The sequence below is a fragment of the Panthera uncia genome, chromosome D4, assembly GCF_023721935.1.
Source record: "Panthera uncia isolate 11264 chromosome D4, Puncia_PCG_1.0, whole genome shotgun sequence".
Taxonomy (NCBI): domain Eukaryota; kingdom Metazoa; phylum Chordata; class Mammalia; order Carnivora; family Felidae; genus Panthera; species Panthera uncia.
The window spans coordinates 9,148,722-9,167,006 of record NC_064807.1 but is presented as its reverse complement, the minus strand read 5'-3'; the positions used below and the strand labels follow the sequence as shown (position 1 = coordinate 9,167,006).

At 43.7% G+C, this 18,285-nt stretch overlaps 1 long non-coding RNA gene across 1 annotated transcript in view; it reads left to right on the top strand.

Annotated features, from left to right (window-relative positions):
• LOC125932726 (uncharacterized) overlaps positions 1-5,549 on the top strand; it is a 10,571-nt gene extending 5,022 nt beyond the window's left edge. Inside the window, exons 3-5 of the long non-coding RNA XR_007460744.1 lie at positions 903-956; positions 1,366-1,478; positions 5,363-5,549. This is a non-coding gene — a long non-coding RNA (uncharacterized LOC125932726). The remainder of the gene's footprint in view (positions 1-902; positions 957-1,365; positions 1,479-5,362) is intronic.
• The last annotated feature ends 12,736 nt before the right edge of the window (positions 5,550-18,285 follow it).

Here is an 18,285-nt window from a genome sequence, read left to right as displayed (position 1 = left end):
GGGAAGGGTTGGTGGAAATGGAAGTTCCTGGAGAGAAATGTCAAGGATTATATTGCAGTGGGTAAGGGAGTCAGTGGACCTGATCAAGTAACATGGTAGCCGCCTCAAAATGCGTCTCGAAATGCACGTTTCCTTGAAGTCTGTTTCACCTGATATTTACTGACATGACAGATAAGCGAGAGTCGAATACATAGGGATGCGTTGCCTGGAATGTGAGAAAGGGGTCCAAGGATCCCAGAATGGTGGCTTGGGAAACTGAGGGAAGGGTCTAACATTCACTCATATGAAGAATCTAGGAGGGAGAGAGGCTTTTGTGTAGTAAATAGGTATGGGCCCCAAAGCAGAGATGTTCTATTCTGAACATCCTGAGTTTGCAGTGCCTGTGGGATACCCAGGTGGAACCTGTTTAGAAAACAGTTGGAGATATGGGCTCAGGATAGAGATTTAGATGTAAAACCTTGGGACCCAAGATTTTCCCCAAAAGTGAATGGGAAAGAAAACCCTGGCGTTTAAGGAGAGGGGAGAGAAATAGAACCCAGTTAAGGCACCAGAAAGGAGTAACCAGTGCAGAGGTAAAGGAGGAGAGAGAGAGAGATGGGGGCGGGGGCGGGGGGCGGATATTGTGAAAGGCAAACCAGAATTGCAAGCCTGGGAGAATAGTCAGCAGGCAGGACAAGTCATATAAGGTGAGAATTTTCAATGCGTCAGGAAGTGAGCAGGGCAACTTCAGTGCACTGACGTGCCTAGAGCCAGGTTAGAATGGTTCCAGCAGTGAATGTGTAATGTGGAGTCGGAGTGAGGAAATCCAGCTTGCGCTTTGTGAAAGAAGGGCTGTCAAAAAAAGAAACTTAGGGGTGCTAAAAAAATTAGCTATTTAAATAGGTTTTGTTTGTTTTTTAAAGGAGAGGGATGAACATATTTGTACACTGAGGGGAACAGCCAATGGAGCATCGGAGGTAAGAAAAGGACCTTGCTGATAAAGCACGTTTTCTAAGGAGGCAAGGCGGAATAATACCCCATAGCACCAGTGGACAGAGTTGCCTTTGACAGGAAAACTGTCTTTTGCTAGCAATGGGGACAGGGAAAGGATGGGTGCAGAGGTGGAGGGGCTTGTGGCTGAATGGGTGGGAAAATGAAGGACGCCATTTTTGATGGCGGCCAGTCCCTGACTTAGAAACAAGGTCATCCCAAAGAGAAGATTGAAAGCTTTGAAGAGTGGTAAAGGTTTGGAATAGCAGCTGAGGGAAATGGGAGAAGCACATGTAATAGGACTGCTGAGTAACACTGAAGGCAAAACTGAGATTAGTTTCACTCCAGATTTATGGTCTCCATTCTCTATGGTTGTGATTTTTCTTTTTCCTCCAGCAGAGCAGTGCTCAAGGAATGTTTACAGCTAAGGAGGCTCCATGGAGGATTGCTTGAAGGACATGAAGTCCATCTGTCTCCCTAGATAGTTTAGATTATATCTCAAGGTCAAGGTAAGCCATCCAAACTAAATACTTGAACCATATTGTTTTAGCTCCTTTTACTTTTACTCACGTTTAGTGAATTGCATGCTGGCATTGGGCCCCAGCTTGCATTGTGGGACCAACAAGAAACAATCATCGGCCTGTCAGCCTTCGTTGTTAGCATCATGGAGGACGTTGAGAAAGCCACTAGCCTTCCAACCAGCATGCCCACTCGTGAGGGCACAAAGAGCCATTTCCCTTACACCCAATGCCAGAAAACAATAGGTTTTTCATTAGCAACAACAATATGTGTATCTGGGGGTACAGCGAGGGATGGTCAAGAGCAGAGTCTTGAAACCACAAAGCTTGGGTTCAAATCCAGCATCCCTCATGTAGCAGCTCGTTGACCTTGACCCTCTTAATTTCTCTGAGCCTCAGTTTCCTTGTTTGTAAAATAACAAAAATAATCCTACCTACCTCATAAGGCTGCAGTAAAAATTAAAAGACACAATCAGTGTAGACGTGTTTAGCACCGTTGTCTGGCAAATCATAAGTCCACCACACATGTTTGCCATTATTGTTGTTGTTACAATTATTATTTTACAGCTGCTCTTCTTTGGTTTTGTGTTTATGTTTTGCTTTCATCCTCACAGTGGCATGAATTTGCATGTATTAATTCACCTCTGGTTTCCAGTTAATATTCTTTCTTTCTTTTGTTCTTTACCTATAGCCCACTTATTTGTTATCTGCAATCCACCTGGCATCATTTTGCAATGAGGCAGAACACCAAAAAGTAAACTGAAAGAGGCCTTAAGCCAATCAATAGTTGTGAGGATACGTCTGTCTATTTTTGCTCTTGATTTGAGAAGAGTTTCCAAGATGGTAAAGAGGGCTTGGAACTTTCCTTTCCCACATTTGTGTCTCAAAATGCACGTTTCCTTGAAGTCTGTTTTACCTGATATTTACTTTTCTTACGATCATTCTTGATTGGCCCCTACAGGGATTTAGACCTAACTCAATATTTGCTCAGACACTTCTCCTTGTGAATAAACAGCATGCTAATTTAATTGGGGAGAGGGTTGGATTATTGTAGTTTGAGAAAAAGCTATAGTTTCATGGTGGGATCAGGGCCAGACTTGCTAGTCAGAGGGCCTGCCTTTGGCTGTGGCTCTGGCACTCGCAGCTCTCTGTCGTCGAACCTCCCTTGCTTTGGTTCTGTGGCGGAGTAGGGTTAACAATAGTGATCTCACAGTGTGGTTGCAAGAAATAAAGAAGGCGCTCAGCAGAAATGAGTTGAATCTGCATGTGGCGCAAGAGACAGCGTTCCAATTGCCATTCAAACTTGCACTTGAGGGGCGGCTGGGTGGCTCAGTCGGTTGAGTGCCGACTTCGGCTCAGGTCACGATCTCGCGGTCTGTGAGTTCGAGCCCCGCATCGGGCCCCTGTGCTGACAGCTCAGAGCCCGGAGCCTGTTTCAGATTCTGTGTCTCCCTCTCTCTGACCCTCCCCCATTCATGCTCTGTCTCTCTCTGTCTCAAAAATAAATAAACGTTAAAAAAAAAAAAATAAAAAAAAAAAAACAAAAAAACTTGCACTTGAAAAATTGGACCAAGTAATTCAAACTTCTTTTAAACATATTTATTTAGGGGCGCCTGGGTGGCTCAGTCGGTTAAGCCGCCGACTTCGGCTCAGGTCATGATCTTGCGGTCCGTGAGTTCAAGCCCCGCGTCGGGCTCTGTGCTGACAGCTCAGAGCCTGGAGCCTGTTTCAGATTCTGTGTCTCCCTCTCTCTGACCCCCCCCTGTTCATGCTCGGTCTCTCTCTGTCTCAAAAATAAATAAACATTAAAAAAAAAATTTTTTTTTTTAAAATATAAACATATTTATTTAGTTAGTTATTTTTATTTAATGTTTATTTGTTTTTGAGGGAGAGAGAGTGCGAGCAGGGAAGGGGCAGAGAGAGAGAGAGAGACAACAGAATCTAAAGCAGGTTCCAGGCTCTGAGCTGTCAGCACAAAGCCCTATGTGGGGCTCGAACTCATGGACTATGAGATCATGACCTGAACCGAAGTTGGACACTGAAACTACTGAGCTACCCAGGCAGCCCTTCTTTTCAACATATTTAAAGGCAACCCAAACATACTTATCGTACTCAACTTAATTATTTGAACTTTGAAATTTACATACTAGCCATTTAGGAATATTTAGTCAAGAGGTGCCTGGGTGGCTCAGTCAGTTAAGCATCTGATTCTTGGTTTCAACTCAGGTCATGATCTCACGGTTTTGTCAGTTTGAGTCCCCTGTCAGGCTCCACATGGAGCTTGTTTGGGACTCTCTCTCCCTCTCTCTCTCTGGGCCCCTCCCTGATTCGTGCTGTCTGTCTCTCTCAAAATAAATACATAAACTTTAAAAAAGAAAAAAAAAAAGAGTATTTAGGGGAGCCTGGGTGGCTCAGTCCATTAAACGTCCGACTTCGGCTCAGGTCACCATCTCGCGGTTTGTGGGTTCGAGCCCTGCGTCCGCCTCTGTGGTGACAGCTCGGAGCCTGGAGCCTGTTTGTGATTCTGACTCTCCCTCTCTCTCTGCTCCGCCCCCACTCATGATCTGTCTCTCAAAAATAAATAAACATTTAAAAAAATTTTTTTAAAGAGTATTTAGTCAAAAGTCAAAACAAAAAGCTTTAATTCCCTTTTAAGAATAGTCAAGGACTTTCATCTTTGTGTCAGAATATCACTGTGACCTGTAATGTCATCAGAGAAACATGAAAACTCTCCCAGATTGTATTCTTTGCCTCCTCCTAAATAAATAATCTGAAAAACCCCTTGATACACAAATCACATCTGCTTTATCTCCTGGCAGGTAACAGCTCTTGGTTTTTGTCTTGTTTCTCTCACTGTTACTGTTGGTGTTTTCTTGCTGTATGGACCGATAAGTTCATGCGGATGAAAGGCAGCTTTGGTTTTGTTTCAAATCAAAGCGTGTGGGTGTGGGATGGTTTATCCCACATGTTGATATCAGAAGGAGAGCGGAAAGGGTTGGGAGCGATGCCTGAAGGAAATCAGAGGTCTTCTTTCTGCGTCTGCACCCCCCCACCCCCTGGCTGAACTTGGAGACCCGGAGGGCAGGGCGTGTTGCTGATGGGCCACTCCCACCCACCGCCGAACACCCCGAGAAATCAGTGTCGGGCAGCACAAAAAGAGCCCGACTACAATGGTTGGTCTTCAAAGGGGCTCATTTATTATATCGCTCAGTGCCCCACAGAGTTGCTCGAAGCTCGTAACTGCCACTGATTTCAAAGAGAGCTCTGAACTTGCATACGCTTCACAAGGCACGGCGCGGGATGAGAAATAGTCTGAGTGGCTTGAAGCCATGTTCAGACATTTTTTAATGTTCGTAAATGTCTTTGGCACCATCAGTTTCACATAGAAACCCACTTACCTCCTGCCGCAAAGTGTGAAATAAAGCCATTTTCAAGCCTGGGTAGGGGATGGTCTGGAAATTGGGCTAAATCTTAAAACTGCATGAAGACTGAAAATAGGATTCACAAGCTGGGGCTCAGCTCTCACTAAATCACTTCTAAAGTCAGGTCACCGCGAACCCCTGCTCTGCCAGATAATGTCAGCGCCGTCTTTAAAGGGTTAAGACGGTAAAATGTGGTCACCTTAGTAGCTCCCAAACTGAGGGCCCCCAGCTCCAAGGCATCCCCAAATAAGTGGTCCATTGGAAGGAAACACTATTTCAACTGGGGTTTGATGGGGACTCTAACTGGCACAGCCCTGGGGAGCCTCGGGTTAGAGATTAACATTTCCTACCACCCCCCTGTCTCAAGAGATGCTGTGGGTCCCCGCTTCATCTAGGAGGTTTGTGGGAGTCAGAGTAAGATCCATCAAAGGCATTCTTATTTACCACTTGCAGAAAGATCAGACATACACCCCGATTCTGTTTCTGTGGCTCTCCAGTCCCCACCACAAGGAGAGAGAGAGAGTTTCCTTGGGGACTCAGAAGTGACTTCTATACTCCGGGAGGCTCTTGGGTAAGTAACTGCAGAGCCCTCTGAATGGCTTTATGAGTGCCTTGCTTTTAGAAGGATGCAGGAAAAAAGTGTCCAATCCGTAGTCACTGTTCAATAAACATTTACTAAATCTTGGGCAATGTGTTGTATTAGCCACCGTCCTTAGTAAGAAACAAAAAGTTATTTATTGGGAGAAAAGGAATTAAATAACGAGACATTCGTTGTGGTTTTCAGAAATCCAGAAACTCCCTCCACAAATTTGAAGCCATACAGCCTCTTCAAGAAAGTATTTTGCCAAGCATTTATCTACTACAAATCCTCACTATTTCTTTATTCCCTTAACCAACGCTTGCTGAGCTCCCGATACAAGCCCATGTTAATTCCACTTGCTGGGGTTCAGCAGCCAACAAAGCAGCCCAAAGTTTCACCCTCAGTGAGCTTGTGTCTTAGTGGTGAAGACACATGATAAAGTAAATACAAAAGCTCTCGAGAATCTGAGATGGTGGGAGAGAAGCAGGAGAGAGCAGGCGGAGAGGGGGTACAATTTGAGAGGAGATGGAATTGTGAGGTCCTTTGAGTAAAGAACTTTTAGGGAGCCTTCCTTTTAAGTGCTTGCCTTTTTTATCTTTCTGTTCGTTCAAATGTTGTTAGAAAGGAACTCAGAATTACCTGTGACATCTTTTTAAAACTTAAGAAGTGGGGTGCCTGGGTGGCTCAGTCAGTTAAGCGTCTGGCTTTGGCTCAGGTCATGATCTCTCAGAGTTCGTGAGTTCGAGCCCCACAGCAGGCTCTGCGCTGACAGCTGGGAGCCCGGAGCCTTCTTCGGATTCTGTGTCTCCTTCTCTCATTGCCCCTCCCCTGCTCATGCTCTGAAAAATCTCTCTCTCTCTCAAAAATAGATAAACGTTAAAAAAAACTTTTTTAAGAAAAGAAGTGAAGACATCTTGCCCAAAGGATGAGAAGGCAAATCAGCCCTGCTCCCAGGTCCTGGCCACGGTTTGGCTGTGCTGTGATGCAACCACGAAGCACGTCCCACGGAAACAGGCCTACCACCTGGTCTCGTGCTCTGCACACAGTGAGGGCTCAGTAAATGCTGTTCACCTACACATAAGATCCATAGTCTTAGATCAGCTCTAAAAGTAATGTTTGTTTGTTTTTTGACAAAAAGACTGTCTCCATGTTTGTGTGGGTAGATACAGCCGTAGAGACAGATGAGGCATCACAAATGGTTCCTGGGAATTTATCAAACCATATTTATTCATGGTAGCATCCCTAAATTTCCCCATCGTCAATATAAATACCTCTGACAAATCTATCTTCACTTACCGCTGCCCTTAAATATTTGAGGCAAAATGCCGGCAGGCTGTTTCCCTCCTTTCTGGCCCATCTCCTTATCTCTGAGATGCGACAGCCACCGCTACCCCTAAAACACGACATATTTCTATCCTTTCTCCCTTCCTTCCCCCTTCCTTTGATCCCTCCTTTTCTTTCTTCGGTGTCTGCGCTGTGCCAGGCATGTTGAACTCCAACAGGCTCCATCCCAACCACGCTAAAAACAATGAACTCTTAATATAGGTACTGTTAGAAACAGCAAAAAGAACCGTGTAGAACGGAAAGACATGAGAGCCGGTAATATTTTTTATTGGAGAACATTTCTCAGGAGAATATATGAGTGCTGCTGCCACTCATATCACTCACTCGTACCCTCCCTTATGCCCAGCAGTTGACAAGTCCTCTTACACGTGTATCTCATACGTTCCTCTAAATTGTTGTTTCTCAAAGTGTGGTGCCTGACCAACAGCAGCAGCAGCTCCTGGAGATTTCTGGAAATGCAGAAGCCCAGGCTCCACCCCAAAACCTCCTGAAACAGACTACATTTTAATAAGATCCTCTAGAGCTTGGTAGTTTGAGGACCTGTACTCTCAATAGTCCTGTGAGGGAATTGGAAATTCTCTTGCCTATTTGACAGAGAAGGAAGAAGCAAAACTGGTGTGTGTTGGGGGGAGGGGCGGTGGCACTTCGGTGGCTCAGTTTGTTGAGCATCCGACTCTTGATTTCAGTTCGGGTTATGATCCCACAGTTTGTGAGTTTGAGCCCGCATTGGGCTCTGAACTGACAGTGCAGAGCCTCCTTGGGATTCTCTCTCTTTCCCTCTTTGTCTCTCTGCCCTTCCCTGGGCATGTGCACTCTTTCTCTGTCTCTCTCAAAAATAAATAAATGTAGAAAGAAAGAAAGAAAGAGGAAAGGGAAAAGAAAAGAAAAGAAAAGAAAAGAAAGAGAGAGAGAAAGAAAAGAAAAAAGAAAAGAAAGGAATGAAAGAAAGAAACAAAACTGGGGTCCAAAGATATTCATTTAACTAATAGATAACAAGACGGGAGTCAAAGACCAATCTTCTTTCCACAAAACTATGTCCCCTCTTTGGACACTCTTAGAGGAAACTGTCGCATGCCTCTTTTTGGATCTGACATCGCCCAGCCCAGTATTTCATAAGGAGCATCTGTACAGTAATTATAGCCTGATATTGTCCCCTGGTGGTAAGTCGGCAAATGTTAATCTCCTACGTGATTATATATTCCTTGGTAGGCTGGTCTTGCTGTCTCTTGTCTGAAAGGTCTAAGGTTAATTACATGAAAGAAATTTCAGATTTGGAAATTTCTCTGATTTTTTCCAATTCCTTATCAGAGAAGAACATGTTCACTGGTTCACATAATTTTTGAAGTTTCTATTGCGGTTTTGTTTTCCTAAAGCAGGTTCTTAAGTGTTTCGTCGAAAAGGGAACAGCCACTAACTCAGAGGAAGCATTTCTTTGTGCACCAGACTCGTACTCTCTATGTGTTGTCTCCTGATTCTCGGAGAGACCTAAGAGATTGGCTCCGTTACCCTGTTTTACTTTGTGGAGGCTGAGAGTCAAAGGAGACACGTGTGGCAGTGCCGGGAACCAAGTCAGATTCCATCCTACCTTGCTGGCCTCTTCGTAGAAGTAAGTCTTGCCTGAATTGGAAGGTGACCCAAGGCAGGGGAAGGGATTATCATGCCCTTCTGTCTTTTGTCACCACTGACGATATGACATTTACCACCCACCCACCGTATTTTTTAAAGGATAAAAGTGGCCACCGAACTCTTCCTGGTTTTAAGGGTGAAGTAACAGGCCTGAAATCAAAACAAAGAGGAACCAACTCAACTAGAGGGATGCAAGTTACATAGGCAGAACCTCCCCGTAATGGACCAGAAACTCAATCCAGCAGTCTTGCCGGGCAACATACTTGGGAAAGTCCATTTCTTCACCACACAAATTGGCTAAAATCCAGACGTAGGATCGAAGCAAGGCTCTCTAAACTGGTTCGCCTTAAATTCTTCGTGCTCAACAGAGAAGCAGAGAATTTCTGACTCTAAGAAAAGAGAATGAATAGATTTCTCACTGAGAAAGACATCATCTCCCAGGCTCTCTTGTATCTGTGTTCTCAAAACTCCAGCCCTGTCAGCTCAGTCCCAGCTGAGACACTGGACCGAAATATCCTCTTGTGTTACTCTCTGGGAGTCTGCAGATAGTTCGTGTACAAGCCGCTCCACTCGTCTTAAGGATTTAAATAGAGTTATAACTACTCAGATTTTAATATATGCTACAACTGTTTTGCTGGCTTGGCATTTAAGGATGCAAACTTTCCAATCTCTTCTAGAAGCATGACACCATAAAAGGGACTACCGTAATTAGGAATAAAACTGTGTAGTCCTCATTAACCAGAAAAGCACTTTCTAAACCCAGGGAGGCTCTACTTCTATTCCAAGAAAAGTCAAGAAAACGGTGCCTCTAGAACCCAATAAAGATTTTGGGTCAACTTGTCCTCTCTGGAATTGACTGGGATTGATGTGACATGCCTTTAAAAGGCAAAGGAACAACAAATATTTCTAGCAGAAGAGACCTAAGTGGAGAAAAGGCTGAAGGATCATGTTAAGCTCAATCTTGTTTCAAGTTGTGCTATTATTTAAGTCTTGATTGCCCAAATTCATTCAGCCTTAGTGCATTGTGATAGAGCCTGCCCTTATTAGCCAAGGACGTTATGGTAACTGGTTGTTGGTCTACTGTTCTCATGGTTACAACATGTGACCAGAAGAATGCTTTCTGAATTGAGGCCGGGAGTGATAAGCCCCTGGTGACTCAAAATAGCTAAGGAGTGTATATAAAACCAGGCACAAGCTAGTCTCAAAGATAATTGCAGGCTTTACTTTAGTTCTTTAATCTCCACATCCATTTCTGTCCTGCCAGAACTGTCTACACAGGGGCCTCACCACGGCTTTAGTCACAGTAAGAACCAAATGTTTTATAAGCTGGTACCTTCTTATACCTGTCCAAGGGGATTTGGTCACTCAAATCACAAATGAACCATGTTAGAAGGGGTTTGGCTGTGAGGCAGTCCCACACGTAGGAGGAAGACAAGAACATTCTGGAGGAATTTGATTTATTTATGTTTTCTGCATAGTACTTGGGATGTGTCTGCTTCCTGGAAAAGCTACATTGATAGATTGCAGGGATCAGAATATCTAGCTCTAATTCTCTCTTTTTGCCAAAATTCTTATCACCCATGTTTTAAAACCTAATTAAGCTGTGGTTCATTTATAACAAAAGGACACCAGACAGGATCCTGGCTCTAATCTCTGCTTTGTCACCAACCAGCTCTGGGGCTGTAGGCAAATGAGCTTTCCACCGGAACTCTGTTGTTTTGTCTTGTAATCATAACACCTGAATTTATTAAACACTTTCTCCGAAGTAGGGGTTAAGCCAAGCACTTTGACCAGAGTATCCCATTTAAACCTCACATACCTCCCCTAGGTGAGTTCTGTTACTACCTCCATTTTGCAGACGAGGAAACTGAGGCACAGAAAGGCTGAACAGCTTGCCCAAAGTCACACAACTGGGATGCAAAAGAGCCAGGATTTTAACAAGTTTCCTGAGCCTGCACTCTAAACCCCTGGGCTGCATGTTTCTCTGATTCCCCCGCTCACCCAGCATAGGAGGCCTTCTTGCTCCAGAAATCCCTAACTACTTAGAGATGATTTGGTTTAACTCATGTGGCTCATCTAAGCTATTGTGTGCTATTTCATTTCTTAATTTTCTAAATCCTTTTTTTGTTTTTAAAATCTGTTTCCTCGACTGAGTAAAAATGTCTGAATGAGTCCATGGAAAGACCTTCTTGAGGATGGTTTAGGTTTTATGCCCTTTATAGATCCCTTCTTTTACCAATGGAAATAATAATGCCTGGCTTAAAGGGAGGCTCCAAGCAAAATGTCTGTAAGTTGAAAAACACTGTATGAATAGCATTTGTTACTCATATTTTAAAATACCCTTTCAGGGAAGCCTTTCTTTCTTTCCTTCTTTCTTTCTTTCTTTCTTTTTAATGTTTATTTATTTTTGAGAGAGAGAGACAGACAGAGAGAGAGAGAGAGAGAGTGCAAGATGGGGAGGGGCAGAGAGAGAGGGAGACACAGAATCTGAAGCAGGCTCCAGGCTCTGAAACTGTCAGCACAGATCCTGACGCAAGGCTCGAACTCACGAACTGTGAGATCATGACCTGAGCTGAAGTTGGACCCTTAACCGACTGAGCCATCCAGGCGCCCCAGGGAAGCCTTTCTCATATGATGCATTCTTCATAGCGCGGAGCACTGTGCCCTCAGAGTTGTGAGGTGCTGAAGAGGATGTGTTGATCATTACTTTGATTGCACTTTGCAATTAAGAAAAGAATTCTTAAATGCATTTTTATTTACCTTCACACCATAAATTGATGTAGCAGGAGGAACAGTTTAATGGAGATACTGAAGCAAAGGAAGAGAACTAACATTGACTGAGGACCTGAATTTGTCCTAGATACTATTTCACTAAATTCCCACCATCTGTCTGTAAGAAAGGTAAGGAAAAACCAAGCACAGAGAGGCGAGGTGGCTTCCATGGAACACACAGCTTTGGCTAAGAGTTAGGATTGAAACAGAGACCAGGGTTTTGCCATGCCACAGTGAAGATGAATTTTCTTTAAGATTTTTGAGTCTGAAGCTCTATGTACATATTGTTCATGTATCATTATATTAAGATGTCTAAATTATTAGTCAACATTTTCATGAATACAATGATCAACCGTTAAAGCATAACATTTAGAATCCTAAAAGCACACTTTGGAAATGACCTTGAAGTCAGCAGGTGCAACAACCAGTCCATGGCTTTTCCAGCTCCTACTTGAACACCTCCTGTGATGTGTAACTCACCATCCCCAGCCGGCAAACAATTTCATCTTTGAATACTTAGACAGCATTACCACTAGGCTCTCCCTCAGGCGCTTCAAACTTAAGATGCTTAAAACTTAGTTCATAAAGTACTTTCGTAATTTTGTTTACAGTTAATGGGGGAGTTGGGCTTACCAGAGGAGAATGAGTGCTACAAAAGGGAACATTATCCCATCAATAATTAACCACAGATTGCATTCTAAACAACCACTCACTTTTTCATTACTGAGGCCAAAGGAAAAAGCCAGTAAAAATTGTTACCCCGTCTCCCTGGGATTTTCCAAGATCCTCTTGTCTGAGCTTCAGTGCTCTATTTGCCTTAGAAGACAATTGTATCCATCAGGGTTCCCAGCAAGAAGCTGATGGTGCATTCAAACAGAACTTGAGGCAGGTTAATGAAGGGACATTTACAAAAGTATGGGCAGGGATCAGGGAAATCAACAGAGTATGGTGAAGCGTCCCCAGACCGGCAGTAGTGGAGAAGTTAGTACCTGTGGACCAGAGAGGGTGAGGGGAAGGAGCAGATCCCAGAACCCAAGAAGGTCACCCTGGAAGACGATGACCCCCACATACACCGAGAAGAACTGTAGCCTGAGGTGGACGTTTGCTGATGATTGGAAATTCAGCAGAGTGATAGACACCCTGACCTCACTATTTCTCACCGCCAGAGTTCTGCTGATGGCTGAGTTCTGCTGATGGCTCAGAGTTCTTGTTGGCATCAGTTGGAAGACGGAAGACAGGGAGCTTACAGTTCAGCAATGGCAGCCGCCTTCAGGACACAAAGCAAGGCACCACAATATTCCCCGAACCTTGTTTTTCCTCCTTATCCCCCTTTTGCTTTTACCTACACCTATTTCCCCCCATTTGCATCTACTAAATCAGCAATGGGAAGGAGAGCTAGTTTGAAAGTAGCCTTGGGTCATGGATGGAAATGATAATCCTATAGCTCTATTAGATTTTGCCATTAAAAGAGGTTAGCATTTGTCTCTTAGATTTCACGAATTAATTCTAAAAGCAATTGTGTGACCCCATTTCCACATTTTTGTGTCATAATTAGAAGACCAAATCTGCCAAGAAATCTATAGAAATACACACGGACAAATGCGCGCGCGCACACACACACACACACACACACATTTGGAGGCTGTTTAGTGTTCACACATCAAATAAACTTTTCTTTTTCTCTGATTTCTTTCTGAGACTTTGTCTAATTGTTCTTTGTGAAAGCCTTTATTAAGCTTTAAATACTGCCAGTGTAAGTTCTAAGCTCTGAATTACTAGTCTAATTGCTTTCTCCCTCTCCCCAATATGTTCAAAGCCTTTCCTTTAGGGAATCATGTTTTAACTAAAGTTTTCTGAGATTAAAGTATTCTGGGTAAGGGGTCTCAGAACCAGATTGTCCGATGGGGTCTGCTAACATGCTTGAAGATAGAGAGGGCTGACAAGAACTCATTTCAGACAAGCCAGCTCCATTGGGGAGACCATTGGTTGCAGAACCGTTGAGATGGATTGGACACAATTTGAACAAGTTCAAGGACATTTTTGCATCCATATTACTTGGATGTCAGTGTGATAGTAGGTTCATAGGTGTTTTGAGCCCGAGATAGGTTTTTCTTCAGACTCCTGTGAATCGCATACTGGTCTACTCCACCATGCTGTGAAGCACCAATCAAGAGCAATACAGCTTGGTGATAAAGATGACAGATTCTTATGCGACATCAGCAGAATAAGGGCGACATTTTGTCTTAAAAGGCAGCTGATACATTAGCAGCACATTATCTACATTAGTGGGGGCTTCAGAGTTTCATAATTCTTTAAGGCGTGTGTATTTCCCCCCTTAACGTTAGTAGTATGGCAGGAACACTGAGAAATAAGCCTTTTTTAATTCACGTACTCAGTCAAGTATTTATTAAGCCCCTCGTTTGAGGCAAGGATGACAGTAGGGTCAGAACATGAAATCGGGAGTTAAGACATGATCCCTCTCCTTAAAGGACTTGTAGTTCAGATGAGTGACTATATCACATCAAAATGGGGCGGGGGGGGGGGGCGGAATTCTGAAAGCAAAACATTGTCAGAGACTATGTTCCAGCCCCCTGGATCTTTTCCTTTGTTCCGTGCCACAGCCCTTAAACTGACAAGGATCCATGAGGCCACATGAGTGAAGATGTTGGGGCTGTAAATGTGCCATGGGCTCAACAGATCATGACTCCTGTGGTCATCAATGGATTGTTACAGTCATCCCATCCCCCAGCCCCCTGACACTCTAGCCCAGACAGTAGTTAGTTCTTGTGTTAAGCAGTTGCAACAACCTCCTAATCAATTTCTTCATTTATACTCAAGAGTATCTTCCCTTTATTCCTCCTAAATCCATTCTCTAGCACCCCTCTAATGATCTTGATACAACATGGGTCTGATAGTTCCCATTTCCCTCCTTAAATGCTTCACAGTTTCCCACGTCCATCAAGGTAAGGTCTAGACTTGCCAGTGAGGGCCACCACGACCCGATTTCTGCAGACTTCTCCCACACCTTCCCGTGGTTCCCGCATCTGCACCTTTCCATGGGTTCTGTCACTAGTGATCTACCCTGGCAAGCCCCAACCAGCTTCCGCTGCATGCTTTGACGCCTCCATGCCTTTGTGCAAGATGTCAGCCTCCCTGGGCCAGTCTTCCCCTGGCCTTCCTAACTCCACCTCTGCTGTGTAGGTCTAGCTCCACGTCTCTCCATCTCTGTTTCTACCTCGCAAGCCCCGTGATCTCTTCCCTGACCAACTGCAGTAGCTTCCTAACTGGTCTCCTCTCTGCGTCCACTCTTGCCCCCTTCCAGTCCATTCTTGACTGCCAGGATGATGGTAACCTGCCTTTACCCTTTTCCTATCACATTTAAGATAAGGAACAAAATCTTTACCAGGGACAGCACAGAAGGGCCCTTCCAGGCCCTGCTTCTCCAACCTCATCCCCTATCATGCAGCTTGCTCCAAAACACTACAGCCTTCTTTCTTGCCTGTGAATGCCTTTGAATGTCAGGTTTCCTCCCGCACAGGTTTTGCACATGCTGGTTCCTCTTAGCTTGTTCATCTTTCCTACCCATTCCACAGATCTCAGCTCAAGAATTACTGTCAGCTTCAGCCAGGTCACGATCTCGCCGTCCGTGAGTTCGAGCCCCGCGTCGGGCTCTGGGCTGATGGCTCGGAGCCTGGAGCCTGTTTCCGATTCTGTGTCTCCCTCTCTCTCTGCCCCTCCCCCGTTCATGCTCTTTCTCTCTCTGTCCCAAAAATAAATAAAAAAAAAAAAAAACGTTGAAAAAAAAAGAATTACTGTCAGAAGGAAGCCTTCCTTGACCTCTCTGGTCCTGGCTAAGTTTCTTTATGGAGGAGTATTCCTTTTCTTCACAGAGCCTACTTCATTCTGTAGGTGGCTGAAATTAATGTCTAACTCTGTCCCAAAAGCCAGCTTCATGAGATATGGACAGCATCTGATTTTGTTCATCATTGGATTGCTAGCCTAGCGCAGTATCAGGTGCAAAAGGCATACTCAAAAACATTTTAATCAATCAATCAATCAATCAATCCTCCAAGAAATCTGTTTCTTCATTTGGAAAGCCCTATCGTCGTTACCACTATCATCACCCGTGGGATTAGCCTCCAGCAGCCTGTATATGTGTCTGAGCACATACCGTTATTCTGTATTATTTCACCTGCCGGTCCCTTAAGGATCTCAGAGTCCAGAGAGAGGAGCACTATCTTAATCAACTCTATATCCACTATGCCTGACACATAGATGACGAATGATAAATTCATCAGGAAGTTTTTTTTCATTGAAGTAAAATTTACATGACATAAAATTTTAGCTGTTTTCAAGTGTCTAATTCAGTGGTATTTACCATCATCACGATCTAGTTCCAGAACATTTTCGTACCTGTTGAGCTGTCATTCCCCACTCCTGCCTTTCCCCAGCTTCTGGCCACCGTCAATCTGCTTTCCATCTCTAGACTTTTCCGTACTGGGACACTTTGCACCAAGCGAATATAAATATGTGCCTTTTGTGTTTGGTCTCTTTCACTCAGCATGATGGTCTCAAGGTTTCTCCGTGTGATAATGTGTGTCAGCATTTCATTTTTATGGCTGAATAATACTCCATTCCATTGTACAGATGTATCACATTTTGTGTCTTCATCCATTTGATAGGTGTCTGGACTGCTTTCACCTTTTGGCTCTTGTGAACAGTGCTGTGAACTTCCATGCAAGTCTTTGAATACCTGCTTTCAGTTCTTTTGCTATATACCTAAGAATTGTGTCACACAACAGTATGTGTGGCTGAGGGAGCAGCCACCAAGCTGTTTTCCACAGAGGGTGCATTACATTCCCACCAGCCATGTAGGAAGGCTCCAGCTTTTCTCGACATCTTCACCCATACTTGTCATTTTCTATAGTGGTCGTCATTTTTCGAAGCAATGATTGTAGCCAGCCTCATCTGTTTGATGTAGTATCTCGTTGTGGCAATACCAGTTCCTACCCGCTAGGATGACTGTTGTTAAAAAATAAAAAATAAAAAAAAATAATAAAACACAAATCAGAAAATAACAAGTGCTGGGGAGGACGTGGAGACGTTGGCATCCTTGAGCACTGTCGGTGGGAACGTACATGGTGCACAAAGGAAAACCTACTGTTATGGAAGACAGTATGGTGGCTCCCTGAAAAATTTAAAATCGAATTACTATATGATCCATCAATTCCACTTCTGAGTATATACCCTGGAGAATTGAAAGCAGGGACTGGGACTGATATTTGCACACCTATGCTCATAGCAGAATTATTTGCAACAACCAAACAGTGGAAGCAACTCAAGTGCCCTTCAGTGGATGAATGGACAAGCAAAATGTGGTGGGTACATACAGTGGACTATCACTCAGCAGCTTTGAAAGGAAGAAAATCCTGTTGAATGCTGCGGCACGGATAAAGCTTGAAGACATTATGCGAAGGGAAATAGGCCATTCACAGAAAGACGGATATTGTCTGATTCCACTTATACCTGTAGTCACATTCGTGGAGACAGAAAGTGGAAGAGAGGTCGCGGGGGGCTGTGGGGGAGAAGGGTGGTCGTGGGGGCTGTGGGGGAGAAGTGGTGGGCAGAAGGTTAAGAGAGGCTTCCATTTTCTCCAAAGAGGCAGAATGCAAGTGGGCGCTCCCGTGGGATTGCAGCCTGGATGTTTTGCTGTCCCCTGTGTTCCACCAACAGGAGGCTTTTCCCTAATCTGAAGCCTCCCCAACAGTTGAGATGATGTTAGGCATGGCCTTCAAAAAACAAGCGTCAAGTCAATGCAACGGGAGGAAAAAAGCCCTGGAGAAACTGACTGAGAAGGGAATAAAATTCGGAGAAGTACCATTAGAAACCATTGTGTGAGTGGCAGAAGCAAAGGAAGCATGGGGAATTTGTGACAAACATCCGATCAAAAAAGAGGAAGACAGTCTAGAGAAAAATGTTGAGGCCCAGGGGTTCTGGTTAATGAGCAGAATTGTTGGCTGGCCAGGTTCTGGCTTAAAGATAGAAAAACACCCTGTTTTCTAGAAGTAGCTAATATTTATTACCTGAGTGTTAGTTCTGATGAAACACCCAGCAAATTACAATATTTGTAAGCAGATGTTTTGCAAGTGGGAAGTCATGGAAATACACAGAGAAATCAAAAACCAGAAAATGCTATGGTTCAGAGTCATATATTTTGGGATTCTTTTTAATAAAAATTCCTATTTATTTTGTGGCAGGAAGAACACCAGGGAATAAAATTATTTTGAAAAGAGGCTAGACGAAGTATAATTCATATCACTCCTGAAAAACGGCAATAAGTAATTGTATCCGAATAAACTTTCATATCTAGCTGTTTGAGTAAGTACTTAGGTTTTCTTAAAATGATTATTCAGGGAAAAATTTTCAGTTGGGATTATCCTTACTTTTTATAACCCTTTTTCTTCCCTGGTATGTGGCTTTTAGCCAGTCCTCGGATGCTCAGAATGCTTCCGAAAAAGATGTTAAGGAAAAGGAAAGGAAATTCAAATAAGTCAATGGGACCTGCTTGGCAATAGTGAAATAAAACATGTGATTAGGAAGAGGTTGAAATGAACTAAAATCAAGGCAACTGCTTTTTTTTTTTTTCAATAGTACTTGCTATTCCTATCCTTTATTTCCACAGAGGAAGGGAAACTAAATGGTATAATAAAAACAGCTAATATTTATCCAACTAAGCATGCGAAGTACCAGGGCCAGTTCTAAATGCTTCCCGCATATTAACTCATTTAATCGTCACATCATCGGCCCTGTAAGGACAATACCATGTAAGAGTCCATTGCTGAATTTTCAGGAATTTTGTGAGCCTGTTGGTAGCTTGAAATCAGCCATTGTGGGAGTATTTATTTATACCATGGAAATCGACATATGTTACAAATCGGGGCTTCGGGGGGGAGAGCCATTTGTTAAACATTTTCTAGAATACCACGGCTGTTGCCCTTCTTTCACAGATGGGGAAACTGGGACACCGAAAAGTTAGGTAAAATTTCCATGATCA